Below are 18,198 nucleotides of genomic sequence, written 5' to 3' on the forward strand. Positions count from 1 at the left end.
CCTCCTGCTTCTCTCTTCCCCCACCTCCTTGCACTCTTTGCACTTTTTTGTTGTTGCTGTTGTTGAAGGAACTAGGTCACCTAACTAGCTTTTGATGCTAGAGTTTATTTATTCTTGTCACAAAGAGATTTCCCTGTTCTAAAAAAAGATTTGAGAAGTTTCATTAAAAAAAAAAGGAAAAAGTTAACGACTACTGAACAAATCATTCAAAAACAGCTTTACTGAGCAGATATATGTAAAGCAAATCAGAAACACGCCCTAGAATTGTGCCATTGCCACACTTCTCTCAGAACATATCATGCCCAAAATACTTCTTGGTGGCCAGGAAGTTGGGGGAAAATTTGGGCCTGGCATTGGCATCACGCATTTCTGTTGGCCTCATTAAAGAGCAAAAAGGAAATTTAAAAATTCAAGAGACCTTTTCTGGATGTCAAGAGATCTCCAAAACACAACATTTTGAGCATTTCAGGGTTGACAAATCAGATACCTATAGCGTGTGTTGCCCTTAATAAATGCCAGTGTACAAACACTTGGTAAAATACATTTGGGGAAGGCCTACAAGCTTGAAAAATAACTGGACAACCTCAGTGAGCTCCATATGCCCTGGATTCAGGTAGTCCCTCCTATTCAAGGGGGTTGGGCTCAGAAAATGGATTAGCTTTCCTCATTCCTCTCCTCACACCTCCACAGAACAATGTCAAGGACTGATATTTCAGGGCGAGCCACAGCCTCTGCCCTGGGAGAATTACTGGAGAGGCTGAGGGCCTCTGTTTCTACAGGGCCCTGATCAAGTACACACCCAGCCACCACCCACCCTAGGAAAGAGAGATGACTTCACAAAGCAGGCCCTTTCAAAGGGGCAGTGTCTTTTGATGTTATCACCTCTGTCTGCTCCACCCCTAGAAATACTCCTAATTCCTACTGGACATAGGTCTGGCCACTCAAAATCAGGTTCAGGAGACATTTTCTGATGCTCACGGTATCTGAAGTCAGGACGTCCAAAGAATAAAAGCTGTGCATGTAAGACGTTCGTTTATTTTCATTCCTGGGTTGAGGTTTAATTCTGCTTTGTGAAGAGCCAAAAGCTGTTTCTTATATTTTAATTTATATTTCATAATTTCAGGAATCAGTGAGGACTTTACTAGTGAACAAGCCATGATGCTTTCTTGATGAGTATGGTCACATAATGAAGACTGTCAGAAATCAGTACACATTATTCCACTTTGAATTAAACTTCAGAGGACTCTGCACTAATAGGCTTACAAGTAGGAAAACCAACCTAGCAACAGCTTAGCAACATTTATTGTAGAGTTCTTGTTACTCAGTCTGCAAAACTGGCTTTGAAAATATGTTGTGTACTCACAGACTAGGATTACCATGTTGCAAAAAAAATACATGGACATGTAATTTGCACTTGCAATTTTCTAAGTCCATGTGGAAAATTCATCTTCCCTGATGGCAGATGCTCCCAGGTAAACCTCCATGTTGTGCTTAACTCTGGACCTAACTTTATAAATGAGGAGTTCTCAAGGTCTCCTTTTCCCCTCCAAGGGCCTTTCAGAACTGAGCCATGGAGAATGAGCTCAATTCCCCATTAAGAAATAACTCTTCAACTTCAGTCTCACAGTTTTCCAAAGGTCACCCATGTTCTCATAATAATATTCAGCACCAATTCTCTAGCTTTCCAGGTGACTCTCCTGGGATATGAAAAGAGTATATCCAAGTCCCACTCTTCACACCTCATTTAAATCAGCATTGCTTCTTTTTTTTATTTTTAATTTTTTATTGCAATGTAGTTGATTTACAAAGTTAGTTTCAGGTATACAAGAAAGCAATTCAGTTATATATATATTTTTTTCTTTTCAGATTCTTTTCCATTATATGTTATTAAAAGAAATTGAATATAGTTCCCTGTGCTATACAATAGGTCCTTGTTGTTTATCGATTTCATATATAGTAATAGATGTCTGTTAGTCCCCAACCCCTAATTTATCCCTCCCTGCCCTCTCCCCTTTAGTAACCATAGTTTGTTTTCTTGCCCAGCCCACAGAGAAGATGCTGGTCAAGACAAGGGTTATCAGCTTGGCTGTCTACACTATACTGATGCAATTAGCATGATAATTAGCAGATCTGTATTTGTATCCAAGATACAAAGACTTAACCTGGGTCACAGTCTCAGGTATACTGTAAACAGCCTGACATGATTAGGGAGACGGGGTATATTCATCAACAGAATTACTTGGTTGATACTACTGCTTTTTTTTCAGGCTTTCGACAGCCTCTTAATTGGCCTTCTTTGCTTCTAGCCTCCCTTTCTCCAGTCCACTTTTCACAATGCTGCCAGAGGGTTATCTAAAAAGCCAATATAATTGCATAATTTCCAACTTAAAAATCTCTGATGGCTTCTTGTCACTTAGAGTATTTTTAAAAACAATAATATCAGAACAAAACAACCTTGATATGTACTGAGGACCCCTCTAATCTAATTGTCTTTCTTCCTAGCCTTCTCTGTACCATCATCTCTAACGACTATTTTCCAGCCACACCGAACATCCCACCATTCCCTTTGTCCAGCATGCGAGGCCCCCGTCAACTTCCATACCTTTCTACACAGTGTTACTCACAAAAATTGCCTATGGGCCAAATCCAGCCCACAGCCTGTTTTCGTAAATCAAGGCTGATTAGAGCACACTCATGCCCATCCACTTACATATTGTCTCTGACTGCTCTCTCACTAAAATGATAAAGCTGAATAGTTGTGACGAATACCGTATCGAAGCAAAGCGAAGAATGTTTAATGAATATTCACAGAAAAATTTTGGCAATCCCTGGTCTAGCATGTCAGACTCCCACTCACCCCTCACCCCCTGCCCCAGCTCTTCCCTTGGGAAAATTCTATGCATCTTCAGGAGCTATGTATTGAATATTCATATCCATATCTTTGGGGAGCAGGACATCTAACTCTTTCTGAAGAATGTTCTACAGTTATATTCCTCTTCTTTCAGTTTAGCAAAACCCTGATTTTGTTTAAAGTGGCCATGTGTTCACCTCCAAGTGATCAGCCTTGAAGCTCTACGCCAGTGCTGTCCAACAGGTCTCTGAAATGATAGGGATGCTCTGTGGAGGCAGTGTCCAATAGTGTAGCTACTTCCTACATGTGGTGACTGAGCACTTGAAATGGGGCTAGTGAGAAGAGAAACTGAATTTTTAATTTTATTTCATTTTAAGTGATCTAAATTAAAATAGCCACTCTAACTCAGCAATTAAAAAGACAACCCATTTGAAAAAAGGGGCAAAAGATCAGAACAGACATTTCTCCAAAGAAGATACACAAATAGCTAATAAGCACATGAAAAAATGCTCAACATCAGTAGTTGTTCTGTAAATGCAAATCAAAACCACAATGAGATACTGCATATCCGCTAGGAGGGCTAGAATCAACAAATGGAAAATAACAAATGTGGGTGGGAACATAGAGAAGCTGAAACCCTAATTCATTTCCACCAGGATCTATAAAATGCTGCAGCTGCTTTGGGGTTGTCTGGCATTTCCTTAAAGGGTTAAATATAGAGTGACCATATAATCCAATAATTTCACTCCTACAAATATGTCCAAGAGAACTGAAAGAGAAAGGAAAATATATTCACACAAAAACTTATATAGGAATGTTCACAGCAATATTTATAATAATTAAAAAGTGGAAACAACCTAAATGTCCATAAACAAATGAATGGATAAACAAAAGGTGGTACAGCTATGCAGATGACTATTACCAAGTCATAAAAAGGAACTGATTTTTTAAAGTACTGATGCAATTACAACTTAACTGAATCTGAAAAATTTAGGTTAACTGAAAGAAGACAAAGACAAAGTGCCACACTGTATACTTCCATTTATATGAAATGTTCAAAACAGACAAATCCATAGAGACAGAAGATAGATTAGTGTTGCCAGGGGCTGGGGGTAGAGGGAATGGGGGGGGGTGACTGCTAATGGATACTGGGATTCTTTCAAGGGTGATAAAAATGTTCTGGAATTAGATAGTGGCAATGGCTGCATGATCCTGCAAATATATTAGAAACTACCAAAGCGTGCACTTAATATGGTAAATACTATGGTATATGAATTATATCTCAGTAAAAAAACCCTTTAAATAGTCATAGCGGGCTATCATATTAGGTTGTGTAGATCAAACTGAACCAGGACAATCTTGTTCTTCCCTTTTCCTATCTCCCTTGTAGCTACAAGTGGCCATACCACCTAATTCCACCCAAAGAGACCTAAGGAGAAGTCCAGTAGGAGAGCTCCTGGGAAAGCTTTTACTCTTCTCATTAAATTTTTTAAAAAAGAAGACAGAAAAAGAAAAAAGGAGATACTGCTTTCTCCAGTTCTTCCCCAGTCTTCTAGCATTAAAGGTGGATGTAATGTCTAGAGCTACAACAATGATCTCGGAACCATAAGGTAATCAGCATGAAGAAGAAGAATCTGCAGAACTAAAGATATGCTGGCTTTGACATGGTCAAACTACCTTTGGATTTTTATTAAGGAGTGTGAGAGCAGGAAATCAAGCCTACTTGATAAAGACACTGTAAAATGGGTATACTGTTAAATGAGTTAATAATACATATATAAGGCATCCAAAAAAGCTCCCGGCACTTGTTAAATACCACATAAGCGTTAGGTATTATTATTGTCATTATAATTCAGTGTTTCTCAGGGGAGGGTATGGCTCAGTGGTAGAGTGCGTTCTTAACATGCATGAGGTCCTAGGTTCAATCCCCAGTACCTCCATTAAAAAATAAATGAACCTAATTACCTTCCTCACTCCCCCCAACCAAAAAATTAAGAAAGCCTCATTGTTTCTCAACCCTTTTTTCATCATCAGCCCCACTAAAGAGACTTTTTTAGACATTTCTTTCCTTATTCCTGCCCCCACGAAATTTCAATATATGTATATCTGTTTACGTTGTTAGGTAGGGATGAGCTTTAGAAGGCCACAAACCAGTGTAATGTCTAAGATTCTTTCATCTTCCAGAAACCAATGTTTTGCCCTCTTATAAATACATTCCTGATAACATGCTTCTTCCCCACTGCCACCAATGGATTTAAATAAGAGCTGACATGATTGTACAGACCCCGCCCCACTAGCCACAACAGTGTCCCCTGGGACTGGACCTTCAACTAAAGCTGAAACTATTATAACACACCACTCCCCAGGGTATAGTTGATTCAATAAGGGGTGTAAGTCTGACCCATATGGAAATAATCACAATTCTTCCCCAGGATTTTGGAATTTGAGAAAAGACAAAGCATGGATCAGCTGTTCTCTGTTGTAGAAGCTATGGTACGTGAGCGTAAGAACTCTATGTAGCCATGTAGGGGAAGGCAGGCAAAGGGAATGAAGGCAGTACTACAAACAAGAGATAAGGCTGGTGATATGGAGATGAATAAAACACAGCAAGAACCTGAAGGAGATCCCAGTCTAGTAGAGGAAGTAATTGTAAAACAGTGTGCCAAGTGCTGGGAACAACTCTGGGCTATGGGCACTCAGAGGAGAGCAGGCTCAGGGGAGCAGCAATAGATGGGCTGGCAGAGGCTTTCTGGGGATGAGACCCTAGAACTGAGCCTGTGGTCACAACACAAGAAATGACACACATACCACTACAGTCTGGCCAGAGTCCAGCCAGCTCTGCTGCAGCGCTGAATTCACACACCTTGTTAGTGGATGGAGGAACCCCTAAATTAGGAAGCCCATTAAAGTGTAGGTTCCTGCCACTGGCTGTGAAAGAATTCACATAGCAGAGGCAGAGAGACAAAATGAACAGCCACTTTTTTGTTCAGAAGGGGAAATGGAAGGAAAGAGCTGGAGCAGGGAAAAAGGAAGAAAAGTGCTCAAGTAGGGAGCCAAGATGTTCAGTAGAAACAGCTTCAGCCTGGGTCGGGCTACATGGACTTTTATGGGAGACTTCTGCCATCATGTCCTCCTTCTGGGTGTGATGAAGCCACTCAGTCCTTGTTCCAGCTTTTCATTCCTTGTATGGGCTTTTCCAGTTGTTGTCATAGCAATCGTCAACTGTCATGGCGCTGGTGGGTGTGTCACTCAGCACGCTTATACATTATAATGAGCGTATGATGAGGTTCAAGGTCCACTGGAAGTCAAATCCCCTACCATCTTTGGCTGTCAGTTCTAACCAGTTCTTGTTCCTTCTCTAAAGCTGCCTTCTGAGACTTAGATAAGAGTAATTGGTTTCTAGTAGATGGAGGGGCAGGGGTATGATCCTGTGGGCAACAGCTTTGGTAACAAAAAGGGAAGTTCCTTTTAACCAGAATGCCTGCAATCTGATGGGCCCAGCATGACCCCCCACAAAACCATCTCCAAAGACTCTATTTAGCCATGAAAATTTTGAAGGGAAATGAAGGAATAATCTCAGCTAATCACTAACATAGGTGGTCAGAGTCATCCTACCCCCAAGTGCAGTGCCTGCAGGCTTGCCCTAATCAACTGATTGAGCCTGCTCTTCTGTGACTCAGGGAGGCCTGGGGGACGTCAGCTTTTCTATAAACAACAGGCAGGGGTTTGGGGAGGGAGACCTCAGTAAGGCAAAGAGCACAATGCTATCCAATGATCATAATCTGGAGGGCAGTAGCCATATATTTATTAATAGCACTTATGAGTGTGTTTTTCTGATGGTAGGACATCTGGAATACTGAAAAAATATAATGAAAAAAAGCAACTATAATCTCACACCACAGTTATGTCTGTTTTGTAGACAGAAACAACTTCACTGAGGTATACTGCTCACACTCTACTATAGCTTTTTCCAGTCTTTTTCAAGTCTCAGTCAACAGCGCTGAAATAGTTGCTGTTTTGAGCCTCCCCAAATCCTTGTGGTGTAGTCATGAGCCTTGTTCCCATGACATGATGAGGAAATACAGGCTTGGTGAACTTAAAAGTGCTGAGAATTGCTCAGTGAGCAGGAGGAGCAGACGTGATTCTGTACGACCCTCCGACTCCAAAGCATAGCGTCCCCCACCACTCGACTCCTCCACAGATATCTGACCACAAGAACCAACCAATCAGAAAGAATGCCCCAACGTCCCAGGCATCTTTCATCTGCCTCTCCAGATACACTCTCTAACCTTCTCCACCCTGCTTTCTGACCCAGGATGCTGATGGTGTGGATCACACCAAAAGGCTTTCCGCCCTCTGACCTCCAGCTGGTTTTGGCCAATGGCTGGGGGGACACTGAGGTATATTAGCAGGCAAAAGGGAAGTGTAGCCTCTTGCCTGCTGATGTGCAAGGCAAAGACTCTCTACCAAAGGTCCCCTTGCTGAGCCTCTCTGTACACAATCTCTCCAGGATCTGGTGACACACCCGCCCCTTGTCCCTGAGATCCAGAAATAGTACCAACTCCACTTTTGGTAGCCCCGGGGTCTTGCACACTATCCTTTGTGGTTTCCCCACACTTGTCCACTCTCCTTAAATTGCCCCATTGGTGTGAGCCACCTGTTTCTTGCGGGGACTCTGGCCGATACACTGACAAATCAGAATGGACACAGGTGTTCCAGTGGGTACTGGATGAATACCAGAGGAGCCCTCTCCCATCTTCTCACTCTTCTCATAATGGCAGTTTCCAGAGGGGAAAGACAAAGAACAGCTATGATTGTGGGGAGGTGGAGGTTAGTACACAGCACCTCGTTCCTCAGAAACCTGCCTGACCCATATACCCTGAACGGATATAAGATGTTTCCAGGTAGCGAGAATCTGGACGAAGATGTATTTGTGGTGAAGATCTGGGACTTTTAAAAAAAACTTTTCTCCAAGATTGAGTAGTATGCCAGGTCACTATTCTTTTTTAATTAAAAGAATTTTTTAAAATTATTTTTTAAATGGAGGTACTGGAGACTGAACCCAGGACCTCAAGCACGCTAAGCTTGCACTGTACTGCTGAGCTGTACCCTCCCCTCGCCGCCCCCAGGTCACTATTAATCAACCTTTCCTTTCTGTCCTGCCCTCTGTCCTCTTCCTGGTCCTTCAAAAGCTGAATTTCCTTCACACGCAGAAGAGGTCAAATTAATTTTAGCACAAGGAAAGTTAAGAGCTGCCAACTCCAAATTCCATTTTCCCTTAAAGAGTAAAAACAAGTGACAAAACAGTCATATTAGAAGAAAAATTCAAACACGCTTTGATAGTTACCCTCACAATTTCCCATTTTCCAAAGGATTTTTCTAAGAGTTACATACTAAAGGATCAAGGAATCTCTGGAGGGAGAAAAACATCAGGAAAGTGACCTGGGACAGCATTGAAATTGACCTTGGCCTCATGACTTTATCTTAAAACTTGAAAGTCAACATTTCTTTTGCAAAAAAACCAAACCAAACAAAAAACCAAACAAACAAAATGGAAACTTTTCTATATTTTTCCCCAAATAGGCAAAGTTTGCTAGATTCCAATAAAATTATAAATACCAGTTTATTCTTAAAGATGAAAAAGGCTGAGAAAGGGCTTGTTCGTGCTGTTTAATCAATAGACATGAACGCTTAGGTTGATAACTGAGTCCTTTTGGTTACATTTGCAGGCTAATTTCTTCTTTATTTACTAAATTAATCTTGCTTAGTTTTGTCTCCCTACTTGCTCACCCTCGTTTTCTCTCCTCAAACACACACAGTCAATCAGTCGCTTAGGCCCACTGATTTCCTCTTTCTAAATACACTGACTCCATCCCTTTACTCTATCATTGCGGAACTCAGGGCCTTGTGACGTCTCAGCTGGACAAGAGGAGGGCTTCTCCACCTTGTCACTACTGACATTTGGGGCTGGATCATTCTTTGTTGTGGGGGTCTGTCTTGTTACTATAGGATGTTTAGGAGCACTTCTAGCCTCTCCTCACAAGATGCCAGGAGCATACCCCCTCTTTACCAACAAAAATGTCTCCAGACTTTGCCAAGGGTTCCCTGAGAAGCAAAAGCCACCCAGGCTGAGAACCACTGAACTAGAGAACAGCCTCCTATCAGGTCCACCTGCATCTACTCTTTCCCCTTTGGAATTTATCCACCTTACAAGGGACAACTATGCCATTCCTCAGCTTAAACCACTCCTTTCCCCAACTACTCTCCATTTACCATAGGTTGGAATCCAAACATCTGAGGGAAAAAATTTAAAAAAAGACCCCTTGCTTGGGCCCCTGCCAGCTTCTCTGGCCTTAGCCAACTCCTTTAGTCCCCTACAAGTCCTGTGTGCTTCAGGTGGATGGGAATTACAGCAGTTCTCCAATAGCCCATATAGTCTTCACATCTAGAGGCATCTTCACTCACTGCAACGCCCTCCTTCCTTCCATCCACAAGGAACAGTCCCCTTTTCTCACTTCCCACCTGGAGAAATTCTAAATAGCCCCATATAGGAGGGGTTGCAAAGCCAAATGCACTCAAGGGCAGGATGGTAACAGAAGTGAGTGAGGCTGAGAGACTGTAGAGCACTGGCCCACACTGAAGGCAGCCCCTACCTCCTCCAGCTTGAGGACACTGTTCCATGAAGAAGAATCAGCCAGTGTTGCCAAACCTGGAAAGCTGGAGGTCTATATTTTTATATTCAGTACCTGAATTTTTTTTAAATAAACAAACACAAAGTGAAACAAGACACATCTATAGGCAGAAGCTGTGGACTACCACTCACTATTCACACTCTAAGGATCACTAAGCATTCGTCACTACACCCTGAGAGTGTTTACATTCCTGTCTCCCCAACAAGTGTGACACTACCTTAAGGTCTTAACAGTCAAGTCTCTGCGTCTTTCATTGGTTCTTTCATTTATTTGTTTGTTTATTTTAATTCATGTTATCATTTTTCTTCTTTCTCTCATCTACTCATCCACTCATCCATCCAACTCACCAACAAAATAGAATTGCACTCCTTTATAAGCACTTTGTCAAGAGTGCACAAGTAAACAGACACGGTCCCTGCCCTCAAAGTGTTCCTAGTCCAGTGAGGAGAGACACAGGTGAACAATGATAATACACACACTCATGAGAATATTACAAATGAATAATGTACTCAAAGCACGCCACGCGATCAATAGAAAAAGTACTTACACCTCCCTGGGGGAGTCAACTGGCTTCAGATAAGATCTGAGCTAAGGGAAGAAATCTGCCCACTTGATAAGTGAGAAGGCGCATTCCAGGTCATAGGAACAATCTGTGCAGTAGTATGGAGGTAGGGAGAGAGATGGCGCATTTGAGGAACCGCAATAATGCAGTGCTGGTCTGAAAAAGGGAATTAAAAGAGGTAAAATTTCTCAGTACATTGTTCTAAAATGTGCAGTGTTTAGTGCAGTTATTGGCACTGAGAAGGTACTCAAAACATGTTTGTTTAATTCATTCATTCATTCAAAACTGAGTGGGAAGGAATGCTGACCAAGCATGGCTTAATAATAGTCAAGTAGTTTCTTCAATGGGAGAGCTACTCAGGGGGCAGACATAACAGGAGTTGATTGAAGAACGGTTACCTGAGCTAATCCAGTAAGTACATAATTAATATAATAACAACAACAGTAAGAACTACATTTATTGAGTGCTTATTATAAGCCAAGTACTTGACTAAGTGTTTCACAAGCATTATTTAAGTCAATTGACTTATGCAGTATTATTACTCCCATTTTACAGATTAAACATAGGCTCAGAGAAAGGAGCTGGGGCTCACACCCAGAAATGTCTGAATCTAAAGTCCAGTCTCTTACCCATCACAGTTATATTTTTTTGGTGGAAAAATCCCAAAGGTTTTCTTGCAAAGCCTTTCAGTCATGTTTGAAGTTAGAGCCTCAGAGTACCAAGGAATAATCTTGCTCTCTTGTGGATGACTAAAATTTGTCCAAAATAAAAGCTACCCTTTAAAGTAAGCAGAAAAATTACCACCAACTGAGCACTGCCACAGGTTCATAATGCAGTTGCCAGCAGTTTTCCATTGAAAAAAAAAAAAAAAAACCTCTGGAAAATGCCATGCAGAGGAGGAGGCAGACGGTATCTTCTTCTTGAGCCAGCCCAGGCCAGGCCTGTCTGTTGGGGACAGCTGGGTAAAGGCCACCAGAAGATGCAGATGACCTACAAAAAACCACACCTAAAAACAGGACTTAGAGACAGCAGGCAACAGGCTCCCTGTCACAGGGGTCAATTTTGTTTACTTTCAGAAACCTGGACTCCCTTACATGTTCTATTTGTAAATAAATAGATGTTAAAGTGTCTTCTATGTGAATACCAAACTTTCACAACCTGTACCCAACTTCTCTGTGATTCAGCTGATTTCACAGATGAAGCAAATGTATCTAAAACAAGGAGCTAAAAATGTGCAAGGGAAAGATGTGTTTTCAAATACCCCCTGAGTACTCACCAAGCACCATTTTATATCAAGATATCGTAATTAAAAATAGATATATTCACATCTATCAATAATTACCATAGATGTCAAGGGATTAAATGCTCCAATCAAAAGTCACAGAGTGGCAGATTGGATAATAAAACAAGAGCCTACAAAATGCAGCCTACAAGAGACCCACTTTAGGGTGAAGGATACACACAGATTCAAAGTGAGAGGGTGGTGAAAATATACATATTTGTCAACTTACTAGAAGAGGTCTGCTATACGCAAATCTAGGCAATTTTAGCTGATCACTTCCACTTCTTATACATTTGCCATTTATTTATTTATTTAACCACTGAATTATTCAGTTTCTTGTTTTTTACAACTTTATCAAGGAATAATTGACAAATACAATTGTGTATATACTGAAGTATACAACACAAAAATTTGACATACATATATGCTGTGGAATGATTACCAAGATCATGCACATGTTACTTAAATCTTCTGTACTACAGATGAGCAAACTATGATTTTGTACTGATGAAGAACACTCATTCTTCAATAATGCTGCTTGAGTTTAAACTGCCACTCTACCTCTTGCTACTGTGTGATTGGGAAAAATTAGAAGTTTTCTCCAAGTCTCAGTTGTCATCATCTGTCAAATGGGTATAATAGTGGAGTCTTCACTATATTCCTTCCAAAGCTACCCAAATGACCGAATTAAGATGGTAGTAGAAAGGGAAAGAAGAAGGCACATTGAAAATGACTTAGAAAGTAACACAAAAAAGACAAATACATGAACTGCATATGATGTTTGTTAGCAAGGCAGGCATCAAAAATGAAGCTAGGTATCATTTCAGCCTGGACCCCTGAGAAGAGACAGTGAATCACTAGGATGGAGGAGGTAGGAAAGGGGCAGGCTGGTGGGGAATGTGAATCTGCGCTATTCTAGGAGGAGATAACTGTGGACAGCTATGTAGCTATGTTCAGTGGCTAGTTATATATTGAAGACGAGTGCTGGAAATACAGATTTGGAAGCCACTGGCTCATAAATTAAATCAATAAAACCAAGCCATATACACTGAGTTACACCAGAAACAATATTTCGGCAGAAGTTGCAAACCAGTGGCCCATGGACCACATCTGGAATGCAGACTTGTTTGGTTTGGCCCCCACAGAGTTCTAAAAAAAGTTTCAGCCAACATATAAAAATCTTAAGATTGCGAGTTTTTTTTTTTTTTTTAATCTGGATTTCTGGTTTGTCTTAAAAACACCCAAGGACTTTGCAATACTGGGCAAGCATCCCCCTTCTTGAACTCATTTCAGGAAGCCCCCTTGAGACCAAACTCATGCTGTGTGGTTTCCTGTGGCCACCCCCAGTCACATGATGTCAGTGTGTGCAGGTATCTCAGCCAATGCCTCTTATCTGCTACCTGCTGGGATTGTACAGGAATGTAAGTTTGTGTCTTCTGTACAATCCCAGACAGAATAAAAAGAACAAAGAACTAAGGTCAGAAGCCTCTGGAAACTAACATAAAGAGACTCTACAAGAGGAATCTGTGCATGAGACCCAGACAGAAGTGTCAGAAAGGTGTAAGCATGCGGGTTATCATCAAGGTCAAGGGAATAGAGGGGTCATGGATTCTTCCTTGATGGCTCTTGGCCTGAAACCTCCCCTTCCCCACACCAGTAAGTCTTTGCAGCATTAACTTCAAAATATATCCCAAATGTAAACACTTCCCAACGTCTTTTCAACTGTGGTCCAAATCAGTCATTTCTCACTTGGATTACTGCAATTGCCTCTCGCCTGTTCCTACTCTTCTCCCCCCAACAATCTGTCCTCCACACAGCAGCTCTTAGAAGCAGCTCATTCAAATGTAAATCAGATCAAGTCACTCTTGCCAAAACTACACAGTGGCCTACGGGTACATCTGGAAAAAGTCCAAATTCCAAAGCACACCCTCTAAGGTCTTATAAGGAGTGGTCCTTTTCCTCCTCTGTTGGCCAGAATTCCCAAGAACTCCACTGGCCTCCTTGCTGGTCCTCAGACAGGTCAAGTGTACACCCCTTCCTCCTCCTTCTGAACAGATCAGTCTTCCCACAGCTCATTTCTTCTCCTTGGTCTCTCTCAGTTCAAGGCCACCTTCTTAGAACACACTACCCTTGTCCATGCCATTCCTCATTCGACCACCTTTCTACCCTCTCCCTGTTGCATTCTCTTCCAAGCACTTATCATTGAGCTGAATTAAATTTTTATTTGTTTATTTGGTTATTTCTGTCTCCCCCACTATAATAGGTTCCAAGTGATCAGGGTCTCCCATTTTATAATGCCTCACATGGAGAAGGTCTCAAGAAGTAAGTTCTAAATGAATGAATGAATTGGAATAAATGTATGAGTGAACATATGATATTGTGGAAGTTAAAGGATTCTAGAGAATGGGTCTTAAACCCAGAAAGCAGACCCCTAGCAGGAGGGTTTAAGTACTGGTACTATACTAGAAATTATAGCCTCAGGGAGCAGGAGGGAGGGATGGACAAAGGGAAAGGAAGAGCTAAAGAGGGAAGGCAAAATGAAGTTGCATTATCAAGCTGGCCCCACTAAGAGACTGACTCCATCCCATAGTACCACCCCCCAGCCATATAAACTGTCTTAGAACATCCATGATGGCGAGAAAGGAAGCATTAATTCCCCCACATGGCCAGGTTGTGCATGTGTGGGCACAGTGTGACATCCAGAGTGATAGAGTGGGCAGCACCAGGGAGGTCCCAGGGTTCAGAATGGGCAGTGTGATGCACAAGGTGAGCCACGGCCCGTTTATACCTGTGGGATGCCTTTCAGAGTCTAGGCACACGTGGCTGCTGCAAGGGCGGCTGAGGCCAGAAATGATGCAACTTTTTTTTTTATTGTCCTCCTGGGAGAAGCTGATATGGGGCCTGAGGGGTGTCTGATACATAGTAACCTAAGAACCAAGAATACTCACTGCCTTTAACAACAGCAGCAGCAGGACCCTGGGGAGAGGATAAATCATATAGTAGTGGATGGAGTGACTGGAGGCAAGGAAGGAGAGCAGCAAGAGTCACCTTTTCAGAGGGCTCCTTGGAGAATCAGCTAATTCCAGGGCTGGGCAAGGAAGTACTAAGTGACATCCTAGGGTGTCTGAGAGTAAACACGTGTGCAAGAAAAGACGAGGACAAGTCAAAAGGACACAGAAGCCAATCTGAAGGGGTTCCCGATGGTTAAGTCAATGACCATTTGGGCAACAAAATAATGGTAACAATTGATGATAACCAACAGAGTAAAATAAGAATTCATAAGTACATACTAGTATTAATAATTAAAAGAATAAACAATTGAGAGATAAGGGGAAAGCCACTTACAGATGAGCTCCAGTTAATAAATATAGAAGGAATTATAAACATAGAAAAACACCACCTGGCAAAACCACAGGAATAGCTATCTCAGGCAAGGATTAATAATGGGTGCTAAGATTAGTGGGCAAAGGGATGATATTTACACAGTCTCGAAGAAGCTCCCCACAAGGTAATATCAATTACAAAGGGGAAAGACTAGAAGACACAATCTTAACTAAGTGACATCACTGGTTAACGTTACCAGTGATGGGACAAATCAACATCACATGCCTCCTGATACATCATTTCTGCAGTTTTCCTGCCAAAAATGCATCCTGAATGTGCTCCTGAGGAAACATTAGATACATGGAGGGACACGACACAACATAACCGGCCAGATGATTCAAACAATGTCATAGTCATAAAGAATGAGGCTGAGGAATGGTTACAAATTAAAGGAGACAAAGAAGATATGACAATCAAAAGCACTGTGCTCCTAGATTAGGTTCTGGTCCAGAAAGAGAGACATCAGTGGGACAATACGTAAAACTAGAATTAGTTCCATATATCAGATACTAGTGTTGCATGAAGAGTGACTACCTGATTTTGACAATTGTGCAGTGATTATGGAAGATGTTGGTGGGAGAGAGAAGGAGAAAACATGATGGGGAGAGTTACACAGAAGGTTCCAGTAGTACCTGAAAATAGTGTGTCACCTTTCAGTAGGTGATTGGGTACACAGATGTCCATCATAATATGCTTTATACCTTACATGTGTTCTGTATTATTCTTTGTGTATAAACACGCCCTAATACTTTAATTACAGAACAATTTAAAATACAATGAAAGTATAACAAATGTCACTGTGTGCTTTTAGATTCTGTTGCCTAAGCCTCACAGCCTGAGCCCTGTTCTCTCTCAGTTTAAAAACAAACAACCAAAAAAAGACGATGTATTAGAAAGTTATAAAAGGCATATCTGCACCTAAGACTTCCTCCTTGATGGAAACAAATGGTTTATAAGACAGCTGAAAAGGTGAGTGTCACCTCTTAACTGTATGAGTCAATGTTCTTTAACCCTTCTCCCTATGTGACTATAAGTCGTCCTACGTATCACGTGAGGTGCCCACATATGTTCCCGGGGATGTGTGTCCCATATGCTGAGTGGAAGGAAAACAGTTTTGGTGTAGGTTCAAATCCCCACTCCTCCCCTTATTAGTAGGGGAAACATTAGATACATGGAGGGACACGACACAACATAACCGGCTTATTAGTAGTGTGAGGAGGGCCAGGGAGGTGACTCCATTTCTCTGAGTAATTTCGTATCTTTGTAAATCAGAGAAAACTTTGAAGATGTTATAAGGTTGACCTGAAAGAATAAAAGATCAATAAAAACTAAGTAACTGTGCCTGGTACACACAGATACTCACATATGGTAGCAATGCTCATCATCATTGTTATCTTCGTTTCCAAGGAAACAGACTAAGAAAGCAAGCCTATCTCTGTCTTAAATCCCTAGAAATAAAATGAGACTGCAATAGAGTGTGACACACAACACCTCTGCATGGATTGCCACGTATCTACTGCTTCTAGTCCCAGTGGCTTCACCCCGATATCAGGAAGTCCACCTACGTGGCAAAGATTCTGCAGTCACAGCTGGGCTCCAACCCTGGAGTCACCTCCTTGTCCCATGTGAGTATGGGCAAATTAGCCCACTCTCAAGGCCTCAGGGATTTCCTGTCTAAAATGGGGCTACCACCACTCTCTCACAGGGTTCCTATTAGACTGCACCCTGCATGGACGTATACTGCATAAAACAGGGCCAGACACATCACCATGGATACTACACAGCTCTTAGTTCCTCCCTTTGGCTGGAGTATTACAAGAAATCATGGCTCCAAAGAAGGGCCATACAAACCAAGGAGGAAAAAGGACTTGGGGTGAGAGAAAGGCCATCTGCAAAGTAGGTAATCCAGACTCACTGTAATCCTGGTTAGAACCCCAATTCCCTTCGCCTCAAAGAGCTTCAGTTTCCTCCTCTGTAGAAGAGAAATACTGACATCTCCTTCGCAGGGTTGTCGTGAGGGCTGATGGAAGTATCAAAGTATTTTCCATGATGCCGGGAGAGCAATCCTGCAAACTGGAGCTAAAGAATTTGCATGGAGACTCCCTCAGCCTCCTTATGCCCCTTGCTTGCATTCTCAGGAGGCTGAACCATCAATGAGTGTTCAAGGCTCAGGGTCTGGAAGCAATGATCCCTCCAATCCTTTCCTGTCTAAACCATCCATAGCCCTGGCTCCTGGCCCTTCACAGACGAACTAAAAGTGCCCCCAAGGCCAAGCGAAGAGTCCTGGTACTTTCCGCAATCCACACTCCAACTCACAAGCCACATCGTAACTTCTGCCCATGCTTTTTTGAATTCTACATTCTGAAACCGTTATTTAATCTTCCTAAGCAATTCAGGGGGGAAAAAAAAGTCATAATTCTATGCGTGTGTTAGATTTCAGACATTTCTTAAAGGATGGATTTGAATGTCATACTTCTGACTCCAGAGGGAAATCTCAGGACAAAAGAGGGATCAGGAATTGTGGGATGGGGGAGGATGGAGATTTGGAGATGAAATGAGGTTAACGTTACAAGGATAAAAGTTAAATAAGAAAACAAAAGCCCAGTTAAGGCTGCCTTGGTTAAAGTTACAAATACAGTCAAACACTTCATAGATCTCTAGTTCGTGAACCCCAGAGAGCTCTGCAGAGGCTCTCGTGAGCTTGAACAACAGGCGAATTTTTGAGCAGGAATCAAAGTGGTTGGGCCCCAGGACAAATAGGTTGAAAGCCCAAGCACAAGCCCGGTCTCTGAGAGTTGAAAGGAATGCAGACTGCCCCCAAACACACCAGCCGTTTGTTTTTTCTGCCACCTTTCCAACGGTCATGTCTGGAGTGAGGATAAACAGTTCTGGGGGGGAAAAAAATGATGTGAAGTACAGACTTTAAGAAAACAAAACGCTGGAACGTTTCTTTAAGAGTTATATGTGTTTCTTTAAGAGTTATACACACCAAGAGAGACACACACCGAGAGAGACAGAGAGAAAGAAAAAGAATAAATATATACATATAGCTGTGCACACATGCATATTCCAAAATTATCCAAACTTCTGTATGTTTTCAGGTGTGAATAACAAAGGTTGAAACCAGTCTTTGAGAGCTGTTGTAGGTTTTTTTGTTGTTGTTGTTATTGTTGTTTTTAGCAAAACCAAAATTTTCTCTTCAAAGGCATTCCATAAACAGTGAAGGGTGTCTGAGCAATATTTCAGTTTTACTTAATAAGACTAACTGAGTGCTCTGGGTTATTATTAATAGCGTATTTTATTCGAGGTTGCTTAGGAACGTATTTGGAAAGTCCCAGATAGAGGACCAAAGAAAATGAGAAGAGAGCATTTCCTTTTATGGTGCTCCCACCAGGGGCCAGGCACTGTGCTGAGTGCCATCCATGTG

The 18,198-nt window shown here is 41.8% G+C and overlaps 1 protein-coding gene and 1 long non-coding RNA gene across 9 annotated transcripts in view; one reads left to right on the forward strand and one right to left on the reverse strand.

Annotated features, from left to right (window-relative positions):
• The window catches only part of FGGY (FGGY carbohydrate kinase domain containing), a 389,879-nt gene that overhangs the window by 281,743 nt on the left and 89,938 nt on the right, over nucleotides 1–18,198 (reverse strand). The window lies entirely within an intron of this gene.
• LOC140700898 (uncharacterized) lies at nucleotides 878–4,600 on the forward strand. Its single transcript, XR_012079641.1, has 2 exons — nucleotides 878–1,020; nucleotides 4,242–4,600. It is a non-coding gene; the product is annotated as an uncharacterized lncRNA (long non-coding RNA).

The sequence above is a fragment of the Vicugna pacos genome, chromosome 13, assembly GCF_048564905.1.
Source record: "Vicugna pacos chromosome 13, VicPac4, whole genome shotgun sequence".
In the NCBI taxonomy this organism is placed as follows: domain Eukaryota; kingdom Metazoa; phylum Chordata; class Mammalia; order Artiodactyla; family Camelidae; genus Vicugna; species Vicugna pacos.